This window comes from Nyctereutes procyonoides, unplaced genomic scaffold, assembly GCF_905146905.1.
Source record: "Nyctereutes procyonoides isolate TBG_1078 unplaced genomic scaffold, NYPRO_anot_genome, whole genome shotgun sequence".
In the NCBI taxonomy this organism is placed as follows: Eukaryota; Metazoa; Chordata; class Mammalia; order Carnivora; family Canidae; genus Nyctereutes; species Nyctereutes procyonoides.
The window spans coordinates 12,330,038-12,342,235 of record NW_026575042.1 but is presented as its reverse complement, the minus strand read 5'-3'; the positions used below and the strand labels follow the sequence as shown (position 1 = coordinate 12,342,235).

Here is a 12,198-nt window from a genome sequence, read left to right as displayed (position 1 = left end):
AACATCAGATTCAAAGGTACAAGCAAGGTGAAAGTAAAAGGAAGAAAAAGATATACCATGAAAGCAGCAACTATAAGTGAGCTGGAATGGCTATACTAATATCAGAGAAAATAGACTTTAAAATATGTTATTAGAGGTAAAAGGGATACACTAAAATGATAGAAAGGTAAATCTATTAGGAAAAGATGACAACCATAAACATACATATACCTTAAAAAAGAGCCCCCAAATACATGAAACAAATACCATTAGAATTGAAGGAAGAAGACAATTACTGATAAAGACTTCAATATCCCACTTTCAATGATAGACAGAACTTGGCAGAAGATTCAGAAGGAAATAGAAAACTCGAACATTATAAACCTAACAGATATCTATAGCCAACAACAGAATACACATTCATCAAACACATATGAAACATTCTCCAGTACAAACTCTAATAGTAGGCTATGAAGCAAATGTCAGTAAACAACCAATGGATCAAAGAAGAATTCAAAAGTGACATTAGAAATACAAGATGAATGAAAATGAAAACATGACACACTAAAATTCATGGGATATATCTAAACAGTGTTTAGAAGAAAGTTTGTAAATGATAATGCCTATATTAAAAAAGAAGAGAAATCTCAAATCAATAACCTAAACTTCCACCTTAAGAAAGTAGAAAACTACTTGTTTTGCACAGGAGCAAACTACAAGAGCAAACCACAACCAAAGCAAGAAAAGAGAAGGAAATAATAAAGACTAAAGAGGAAAGAAATAAAATCTTAAAAATAGAAAAGCAGTGGAGATTAAAATAAATAAACAAACAAATAAAAATAAAAGTTGGTTCTTTGAAATGATTGACAATACTGAGAAAGATATACTAACCTGACCAAAAAAAAGGAGAAAAGACTCAAATGATCAAAATCAGAACTGAAAGAAGTAACATCACTACAGAAAATAAAAAGATTGTAAGAAAATAGTATGAATAACTGTCAACAAATTTGGTAACTGACATAAAATGGACTGATTCTTAGAAAGACACAAACCACCACAACTGACAAGAAATCAGAACAGACCTATAATAGGAGATTGAATTAATACTTTAAAAACTTCCCACAAACAAATCCCAGACCCAGATGGCAGTGAATTTTACCTAACATTTAAACATTATCACTGTGAAGTCTATCAAACATTTAAAGATTTACTACTAACCATTCACAATTTTTTCAAAAATACAAGAAGGAACTTCCAAATTCATTCTATGAAGCCAACTATTACCTTAATATCAAAACCAGACAAAAATATTGTAAGAAAACTACAGGCCAATATTCCTTATTAATATAAATGCAAAAACTCTCCAAAAAACCACTAGCACACTGAAACTAGCAACATATAAGGATTGTATAATATTAGCAATTGCAAAATCCAAGGAATGCAAGGTTAATTCATCATACAAAAATCAATCAATGTAATATATCACATTAATAGAATAACGGGACAAAAAAAACACATTATCACCTTCATAGGCACAGAAAAATCAGTTCACAAACTCTAAAAAACACTAAAAACTTAGGAATAGAGGAAATTTCCACAACCAGATAAAGAACATTTAAGAGAAAAACCACAGCTAACATGATACTTAATCGTGAAAGACTGAAAGTTTTCCCACAAGATCAAAAATAAGATAAGGATGTCCATACTTGCAATTTACATTATTCCATTGTGCTAGAAGTTCTAGCTGGAGTAATTAGGCAAGAAAAAGAAGTAAAAGACATTCAAATTGTAATGGAAGAAGTAAAACTCTACTTGCAGATGGCATAATTTTATATATAGACAATCCCAAGGAACCTCATCAAAATTAAAAACTTTTGCACTTCAAAAAAATTGCTAGGAAAGGGGACACCTGGGTGGCTCAATGGTTGAGTGTCTGCCTTTGGCTCAGGTCATGATCCCAGAGTTCTGGGATCAAATCCCACATTGGGCTCCCGGGGGGGAGCCTGCTTCTCCCTCTGCCTCTCTCTCTGTCTCTCTCATGAATAAATAAATAAAATCTTTTTAAAAAATTGCTAGGAAAGTGAAAAGACAATCCACAGAATGGGAAGAAATTTTTACAAATCGTGTCTGATAAGGATTTAGTATCTAAAATATGAGTACTTACAACTCAAAAATTTTAAAAATGAACAACCCAATTTAAAAATGTGCAAAATATTTGAATAGACATTTCTATCAAAAAGATACACAAATGGCCAAAAAGCACATGAAAATATGCTCAACATAATTAGTAATTAAGGAAATACAAATCAAAACCACAATGAGATATCACTTGACACTCACTAGGATGGCTATAATAAAAAAGACAGACAATAAGAATTGGTGAGATATGCAGCATTTGGAACCCTCATACACTGCTGTGTGGGAAATTTAAATGGCTTAACCACTTTGGAAAAAAATTGTCACTCCTCAAAATATTATACAGAGAATTAACATATGATCCAGCAAGTATATAACTAGAGTAAGTACCCATGAGAAACAAAAACATATGTCTGCATTAACACTTGTACACTAATATTCATAGCAGCATTATTTATAATGGCCAAACAACAGAACCAACCCAAATGCTCATCAACTGATGAATGATAAATAAAAATGTGGTATTACTCATTCGATGGATATTATTCACACATAAGAAGGAATGAAGTTCTGATACATGTTACAAAATGGACTAACCTTGAAACATGTTAGGTAAAAGCAAAAGACCATATATTTTATGAGCCTATTAATATAAATAACCACAACAGACTAGCTGGCTCAGTCAGTGGAGCAAGCAACTCTTGATCTCAGGATCCTGTTGGGTATAGAGATTACTTAAAAATAAAATCTGTAAGTAAATAAGTAAATAAATAAATGTACCTGGATGGCTCAGTCGGTTAAGCATCCGATTCAGCTTCAGCTCACGTCATGATCTCAGGGTCATGAGATCAAGCCCCACACTGTCTCCATTGACTCCAGATCAGCGTAAAGTCTGCTTGAGATTCTTTCCCCTCCTCCTTCTCCCTGTTCCTCTCCTCCTCCTTGCATTTGTGCTCTCTCTCAAATAATAATATAAAAATAAATAAGTAAAGTCTTTTAAAAATAAATACATGCCTATCCACAACAGGCAAATCTATAGAAACAGAAAGTAGATAAGTGGTTTTCTGAAACTGTGGGTGAGAGAGGGATAAAGACTGACTGCAAATGGATATAGGGTTTCCTTTTCGGGTGACAAAAATGTTCCAAAAGTAAGTTGTGGTAATCTGTGAGTATATTAAATACCACTGAACTGTACACTTTGTTATTTTAGTTTAAATCGAATTTGAATTTTTTATTGCAGTATAATTAATATAGTGTTATATTAGTTTCAGGTGTACAATACAATGGTTCAACAATTCTATATACATTACTAAGTGCTCATCATAATAAGAGTACTCTTAATCCCCTTTATTTTAGCTCTTTCTCCCTCCCACCTCCCCTTTGGCAACCACCAATTTGTTCTCTGTGCTTAAGGGTCTATTTGTCTCTTTTTCATTTAATTTTTTCCGAAACTCCACCTCTGAATGAAATCATATTGTATTTGTCTTTGTCTTATTTCACTTAACGTTATGCCCTCTAGATACATCTATGTTGCTGCAAATGGCAAGATCTCATTTTTTATGGCTGAGTAATATTCCGTTGTATATGTATATCACATCTTCTTAATCCATTCATCTGTGGATAGGCACTTGGGTTGCTTGCATATCTTGGCTATTGTAAATAATGCTGCAATAAACATAGGGGTACATATATCTTTTTAAATTAGTATGTTTTGAGGAGGGGAGTAAATATACAGTAGTGGAATAACTGAATTACATGGTAATTTAATTTTTAACATTTTGAAGAACTTCCATACTGTTTTCTACATTGATTGCACTAGTTTGCATTCCCACCAATAGTGCAAGAGAGCTTCACTTTTTTCTCCACATACTCAGCAATACTTGTTTCTTGTGTTTTTGATTTTAGCCATTCTGACAGGTGTGAGGTGATATCTCATTGTGGTTTTGATTTGCATTTTCCTAGTTAATGATGTTGAGCATCTTTTCATGCATCTTTTGAGCATCTGTAGATCTTCTTTGAAGAAATGTTTGTTCAGGTCTTCTGCTCATTTTCTAATTGGATTATTTGTGTGTATTAAGCTGCATAAGTTCTTTTTATATTTTGGAATATTAACCCCTCATTAAATATATCATCTGCAAATATCTTCTCCCATTCTGAATTGTATGCTTTATTTTTTATTTTTCAAAAATTGTATTTATTTATTTGAGAGTGAGAGAGCACACACATGTGAGAGAGAACGAGTAGGGGGAAGGGCAGAGGGAGAAGGAGAAGCAGACTCCCAGCTGAGCAAGGAGCCTGATACAGGGCTCGGTCCCAGGACCTCAGGATCACAACCTGAGCTGAAGGCAGATATTCAACCACTGAGCCACCCAGGCACCCCTGTACTATATACTTTAAATGGGTGAAATGTGAGTTGTACCGGTACATAATTTGTGAGTTGTACCTCAATAAAGCTACTTTTTTTAAAAAAAAAAGACATGAGAGCCAGTTTTGTATATCAAAATGAGTAATTTTAATGAATCAAAAAACATTAAATCTACAGAAATTCGTGAGTCTACAGAAAATGAAAGCGTGCATTAAACAGCATTTAAGATGGATTTTCAATACTTATTTTGAAAACTGGTGTTTAAAAGTAAAGAAGCCTTTGTCCTGTTTCCCCAGAACTGATTCTGAGGAATTTTTAATTTTATTGCTTACAATATTATTTTACCCAAGTAGGTAAATATTCTTATTTTTGAGATGTATCCTAAAGGGAAGGAAAATCGTATCTGTAAGCTAACCTGAAGTATCTCAATATAAAAAATTATTTTAAATTAGTAATATATTAATTATCTTGAAAAGCCAAAATAAAATCTGTATGTTCTGTTGGTTAATGCATAAGATAATACTGCACTGAGCTTATCAATTTTGTAAAATTGAGGAAAACTGGATAAAGGCGATCACATATAACCAGTATTTAGAAAAATTGTTCCATATATCCAGTGTGTGCAACACTGAAGCAGGTTTTCATGTACTAATCAGGGATCCCTGGGTGGCGCAGCGGTTTGGCGCCTGCCTTTGGCCCAGGGCGCGATCCTGGAGACCCAGGATCGAATCCCATGTCAAGCTCCCGGTGCATGGAGCCTGCTTCTCCCTCTGCCTGTGTCTCTGCCTCTCTCTCTCTCTCTCTCTCTCTGTATGACTATCGAAAAAAAATAAAAAAAATAAAAAAAAGATTTTCATGTACTAATCATTTAAAGGGATTGGAAGCAATGAGTAACAGACCAGTCAGAGTGTGATCAAGGGTACCAGTATACTCCCTGATACCGGACACAGAGAACACGTATTCATTCATTCATTCATTCATTTCATCAAAATGAAGAGGAAGAGAAAAAGTTATAAAGGGCATCCTTTGTTTGACTTACCTTTTGAGCCAGCTCTCCTGCTCCTCCTGCTTAGTGCTCCCTGTGGCTGGTGAAACACAGCTCTCTTCCTTGCTCCAGCTGATAGATGTGGGCTGGTTTGGAAGTTGGTGATACTACCTGAAGGAAAGAAGATGGTGAGAGGTAAATATTCTTATTTTTGAAATATATCCTATGATAACCAGAGTCGTAGCAGTCAATCACAGCCTGTGGCTGCAAAATGAGCCAAGGTGGGGAGAGTAATTCCAGGGTGGACTGAGCAAGAGGTACCCTAAAGAGGTACAGGGAAGTATCCTGGAAAGAAGTCTCTGCATAGTGCTCCCAAGGAAGCCTGAACACCCTGAGAGACAAATTTCTACTTAAAGAGAAACAAAATTTCTTACTTTCTTTGTTAAAGGATAGAAAATTCCCACTGTGGGGAAACAGACACATGGTAGAGCATCTCCCACAGGTAAACAAATAGGCTGAGTTCTCTCAAGATCACCTGGAGATTCAATACTAGGGAGAAGATACCAAGATTTGGCTCCAACCTTACTGTACCCAGAGTATCACCTCTAAAAGGTAGGGAGAGAGGGTAACTTTTATGAGGTAAAAAGAAGGAAAATTTTATTGGAGGTTAAATAGTTATGGAGGGCTCTCCTTGCCTGGCGAGCCTTGACATTGCCTTTTGGGGTCAGCTAATAGTGATAAGAGAATTCTTTAACCTCTGATGGCCCAGGCAGACAAAGTAGCAGAGACGCCTTACCAAAGAAAGCCACAGTCTCATAGCTTTCCAGTATCATACCCTTTGTACAAGGCCCTATAAACAGGCAAGGTTGGCCCATTCCTTCTCAGTGAAGTACACAGCCACATCTTCAAAAGTTACTGGTTCCCGAAAGGATAAGTTCCTGCTCTCTTGGGCCTCAAGACTTTGGTGATGGTCAAAACCATCACTGAGAGGCATAGAAAGGGCACCTACAGTGGTAAGTATTTAGCATTGGGTCCCTCGTGTACCAGAGGGGTTTTTGTGTGAAATATCCATATGTATATACACACATGCATATGTGCAGAGGCAGAGGAAACCCAGCTTACCTGGGGCTTGGCTATTGAGGACACTGCTGTCATCATCTGATCTCTTTTATTCCCATCTTGGGGAAAAGTAAGTCTCAGGAGCTAAAGGTAAAGAAAGAAACATTAGTAACAATAACTCTACTGACCATAACTCCTGCACACAACATCTGACCCCTCTGAGGCTATGTGAATTACTACTACTTCTCAGTTACTGCCTTGTATCAGTGGCAATTCTCATCTCACGATGATGAAATAGCAGGCATAGACGTGAACATAGAAAGGTAACAGAAATCATCCCAAGAATGTAGGATGAGAAGGTGGACTGAGAAAACTATAATTTTCAGTAATCCAGAGAAGACATCATAGAGGACAGAAGGGGATCCCTGGGTGGCGCAGTGGTTTGGCGCCTGCCTTTGGCCCGGGGCGCAATTCTGGAGACCGGGATCGAATCCCACGTCGGGCTCCTGGTGCATGGAGCCTGCTTCTCTCTCTGCCTGTGTCTCTGCCTCTCTCTCTCTCTCTCTGTGTGTGTGACTATCATAAATAAATAAAAATTAAAAAAAAAAGAAAGAGGACAGAAAAGGAAACCAGGGTAGTCAGTGGTTAGAATGTCATGTGCTGAAAAGAAAGCTGGTGCTCCAGTTAAGATCCCTAGAATCCACACAGTACAATTAGGAATGAGTTATGTACAAAGAATCCATCAAACACAAGATCTCAGGATCTGCTTTTCCTTTTATGTTTTAAAATATTAGAATAGGGCAGTTTTATTACATAAGCAGTAAGTAAAAACAGAATTTGAAAAAAAAAGTTTTTTTAGGAATATCTTTATGTCTCCCACTACTAGTTTCTCCTCTAAATACATAGACTTATTATAAGATCTTCATTCAATTTTATAAATGTTGGGAATAGGTCGTGAGAAGAAACATGTGAGAAGAAACATATTAAATGATCCACTAACTTCATGACATATCTCAAATACTCCCAAGTTCTAAATATTATAAGAGAAGCAAAACCAAATTCATAAAGTAGTTACAACTACCTTTCTGGGTCAGTTAATAGTGCATCATTATGAAGTAAGCCTTCTGCCATTCAGTACAGTGAATCAGCAAGGTTTACACGTTAAAGGTAACCCCCTAAATGCAAATAGCTGCTATCAGGTCAGAAGTATTTAATAAGTATAAAAGTGCATGGACTTGTAAATGTTAAAAACAACTTCCACTTCAATTCCCTAGCTGCAGTTTGCTAAGTCTCAGGATCCTACAATAGCATCAGACAAAAGACCTTAGATACCCAGAACACTGCCCATTCCTCCACTGACCCGTCTTAGTGAGTCCAAAAAGTCATGCAAGAAGGTAGAAGAAGCTGAGGCTCTCAGAGAAAAAGAGCTGTCAGGACAGGATAAAAACCCACATTCTGGCAATTACAGGGAATTCCAAAACGGAGAAAGAGTAGTTACTAAATGCAGGATGTGCAAAAAAACACAATGCAAACCCACACAAGTAATACTTCTAAATTCATGGATGGTCTTTGTCCCAGTTAACAAAAATCAGTGATTCATACTGAGTAAATAGGTACCCTTGTGGTTGTACTCTAGTTCCCTTAAATCATGCTGTCATCATATCTTTGTAATAAATGTCCCTTACAGTGGATACTTAATACTGACATATGAAGCAAATGGGCTTAAGCAGAAAGGTCTGATCTGCACAGTTGACAATCTGTAAAAAGTAAATCCTCTGGAAGTAGAACAGTAGCAGAGGCCGCCCTACAAAACACTCCTTCCTACTTGCCTACGAAGAAAACCAAAACTATGGAGTTGAAACATAGGTAACAAGCTCAGGCTGAGAACTAATCACAACCCAACACACTTCACTAACAGCCGGGTCCAACTTTTTAATCTGATTGATAGAAACCCTAACAATGAGGTTATGACAATAAGGGAAAGTCAAGAGAACGTAATGAGAAGAGTGACAAACGACGTGAAGAGGGTAAGAAATCTCTCCATTTTCTTTAATAGTGTACACGTGAAATTGTACGCTAAACAGTGGACACCTACCAGGTGCTTGGTGGATGTGACTCGTCATGAGATTTCTAGATTAGACATTCACGTGGGACCATCCAAACTCAGGGCTCCCCCGTTCCCCGCTGTGTGCATTAAGTAAATAGTCTCCATTCGAGGGTAAAAAGGCCCTACCATTTCAATATTCTCAAAAACTCTGCTCTACGGACAGTAATAAGCTTCCAGATTAGGTTTACACCAGGCCGGGCAAATAAAGTAAGTGACGTGATCACAGACCTATTTCCTGGAACCACCTGAAAAGGGGGGAAAGAGCATGAAGACGTACAGGCCGAGGGGTAGGGCTGAGGTCTCCACGGCTCGGGCAAGAGGGGCCTGCAGCGACCGCGAAGTCGTGTTCTCTATTGATAACGTGTCCCGGGGCAAAGACGTGTGAAACGTTTCGAGGACCTCGGTGTCAACACTCGAATTTGTGTCAGTACCAGAATCTAAACAGGCCACACAGTCGTCGTGGGGACGAGAGACCAGCGGGCGAGCCCCGAGGCCAGAACCCCGGAATCCAGCGGAGCCCACGGGGTTGGTGAGGATCCCAGTAACCGCGCCCGTTTCCCGCGGAGTCCCTCCCGTCCTCCTCAGGCCAAGCCAGACCCACTCACCGTGGGCTCCGGGCGGCCTCTACCGCTTTCTAGCTAACAGGTTTGGGGAACCACTACGGGTCCTCACAAACCAAACGCTCGCGCATTAAAGAAAATATGGCTGCGCCGGAAGTACGTCATCACACTGTCCCACCAACTTATGCCCTCTCTGAAATTCTCTCTAGTAAACTTGGAGGACCCCACATCTCGGTGGTCACGTCTTCTAGTTCCCGCGAGACACGCCTGAGGAGAAGGGAGGGCCAGCGAGGAGATAGCCTCAGGTTCATAGCCCAGGCACCGTACGGAGCGGGTCTAACCGACCTCCAGCAGGAGGCGGAGCCTAAGGCTAAAGCAAGAAGCGGGCAACTCATTCCATTGGCTATCAGGCGAGGGGGCGGGGCCCAGCCAGGCCAATGAGCAGTGGATCCCGCTGGGGTCGCCCTGGCGCTCGGCGGCCGCAGCCTGTTCCCTAGCCTGACCGGTGGAGCCCCCTGGCTGGCAGGTTTCCCGCCTGGAGGTGAGTCTCTTCAGAGGCTGGAAGAGCAGTCGGCCTGGTGGGAGATCAGACCAAAGCTACGAGCTGGCCTGGACGGGAGAGGGATTCTGCGCAGAGGAGCCTCCGAAACGTTTGCTGGTTTGAATGGAAGTCGAGAATTCGAGTAGTGAGAAGGCGGTGCTTGTCCTTGTCGGTCCTGCATAGTAGAGAGAGCCGCCTTGAAGGAGGGTCAGAAGCAGGACGAAGTGAGTCTAGAAGCTACACAGTCCTGCATACCTTTCTTAGACCATCTTGATTGGCTCAGCGAGCTTCATTTGTCCACCACTGCTCGGTGTCCTCATATGTCTAGTTCCCACCCAGGCTACCCAAAGGCCCTACCTCCTAATACCATCACCTCGGGATTAGGATTTCAGCATCCCACACACCACCGCCAGCGGAGGGATAAGCAGTGGGCTTATAAGCAGAGTAAAAAGAGCAGTTCAAGTTACCTAAGACATGCCCATCTCCGTCCAGCACAGTTTAAGCAGACCCAGGACAACATGGCATCAGTACATTAAAGATGAGAGGACAGGGATCCCTGGGTGGCGCAGCGGTTTGGCGCCTGCCTTTGGCCCAGGGCGGGATCCTGGAGACCCGGGATCGAATCCCACGTCGGGCTCCCGGTGCATGGAGCCTGCTTCTCCCTCTGCCTGTGTCTCTGCCTCTCTCTCTCTCTCTCTGTGACTATCATAAATAAATTAAAAAAAAAAAAAAAAGATGAGAGGACATCTTTCAGAAAGCCTGTTGAAAGCCCCAGAGGAGGGCAGCCCGGGTGGCCCAGCGGTTTAGCGCCACCTTCAGCCCAAGGCCTAATCCTCAAGTGCTGGGATCGAGTCCCACGTCGGTCTCCCTGCATGGAGCCTGCTTTTCCCTCTCCCTGTGTCTCTTATGAATAAGTAAATAAAATCTTAAAAGAAAAGAAAGAAAGAAAGAAAGAAAGAAAGAAAGAAAGAAAGAAAGAAAGAAAGAAAGAAAGAAAGAAGAAAGAAGAAAGAAAGAAAGAAAGAAAGAAGAAAGAAAGAAAGAAAGAAAGAAAGAAAAGAAAGCCCCAGAGGAGACAGGAGTGGGCTACCCCCAGAGCACTGTGGTTCCAGAGCCTGTGGAGGAGGAAAAGTGACCACCCTGGATGCTAACAATGGAGGGACACAAGCTGAAGGACATTTGCTACTGTCTCCATTGCCCTTGGGTGTTGTAGACATATGCAGCATTGCTGTAGGAACACCGTGGAATAAGAGCTAATACAAACGCCCACATGCAGCTCACACCCAAGCGCTAGCAGTGGACCTACAGTAGCCCTGAATTCAACCTGGGGGTGACATGAACAAGCACCCAAAATCACTGTCACCATCATTCTGATGGCTCAGTCTTATGTAATCTTGTGAAGGAAAAACCATGCCAACCACCCTCCTAAAACTGAAGGTGAGCCACGGGACCCTGGGACAACCCCAAAGGTGTGTACCTGGCCAACTCCACACGATGAGTAAAAGGCCAGAGAGTGCCCCAAAGGGGAGAAACAGAGCCCAGGACCTATTCATGTCAATCTATTCTTGGAGTCTCCTATTTAATAGCACTATTAGACCTAACCACCCCCAGGCAGAGCAGTAGATGACAAAAAATGTAGAGGAAGGAACTAGAAAATGTAAGAACCCCTGTATGCCTTGGGGTAGGACTCTGTTTTCCTTTGTCTAATGCTGGTACTGGGCATGGATTTAAGTCCATGGTCAGAGAGTTGCACATACCATTTTATCACAATGGTTCGAAGTTGGTCACATGGCCAAACATACCTATAGGAGAAACTGGGAAATTTAACAATGTCTATAAAAGCAAAGGAGAATGGAGACTAGGAGACAAGTAACAGTCCGTACCATGATCACTGTAAGATAGGATGAAAGATTAGAAAACTGAATTTTTAGCTTTCTGTACTGTATAGTGAAAGACAGCAAGAGAGGAAGGTGCTGGGCATAGCCAGAATAGCCCATCTGGCACCTGAGGGTCCATTAGGAAAGAGTGTCCCCTAAACAGATACAATCTTGTGGATGTGTGACACGCCAAGTGGAACAAGAGCAAGATTTCAACTCCCCAGTTTCCCCTTAGGCCAGTTACTCTTGTTATGACACAATTATCACAACCATATAGGACAGACCCTAAATGGTTCTGAGGTCAACCAACCAGTAATGTCACACATTCCAATCCCTTGTCAACTGCTTGGTGCTCTTCCTACACATTTCCCCATATTAATACAATATGTACAAAACATATAGAGGGTCTGATCTCTACCTCCTCTACACACTGAGAAAAGCTCTAACTCTCTGTGCCACTAGGCAAATATTCTCAGGGAAAAAGTCTGGGTGAATGTGAAATTCATGTTAACTGCCTCCTCTTTCTCAAAAATCATCACATTGCACTAGTTGCGAGGGATTATCTGCAAACAGTTGGTAGTTTGTTTTA

General features: G+C 40.5%; 1 protein-coding gene across 2 annotated transcripts in view; it reads right to left on the bottom strand.

The window, feature by feature from the left end:
- GASK1A (golgi associated kinase 1A) overlaps nucleotides 1–9,356 on the bottom strand; it is an 81,366-nt gene extending 72,010 nt beyond the window's left edge. Inside the window, exons 1-3 of one of the 2 annotated variants that reach the window (XM_055321444.1) lie at nucleotides 9,237–9,356; nucleotides 6,588–6,668; nucleotides 5,520–5,636 (exon numbers count right to left, since the gene is read on the bottom strand). The gene's annotated coding sequence lies outside the window, so the exon portion shown is untranslated. Of the gene's footprint in view, nucleotides 1–5,519; nucleotides 5,637–6,587; nucleotides 6,669–8,908; nucleotides 9,177–9,236 lie in introns of those variants that run through there. The other variant, XM_055321445.1, reaches the window with a different exon arrangement.
- Between the last annotated feature and the right edge of the window lie 2,842 nt (nucleotides 9,357–12,198).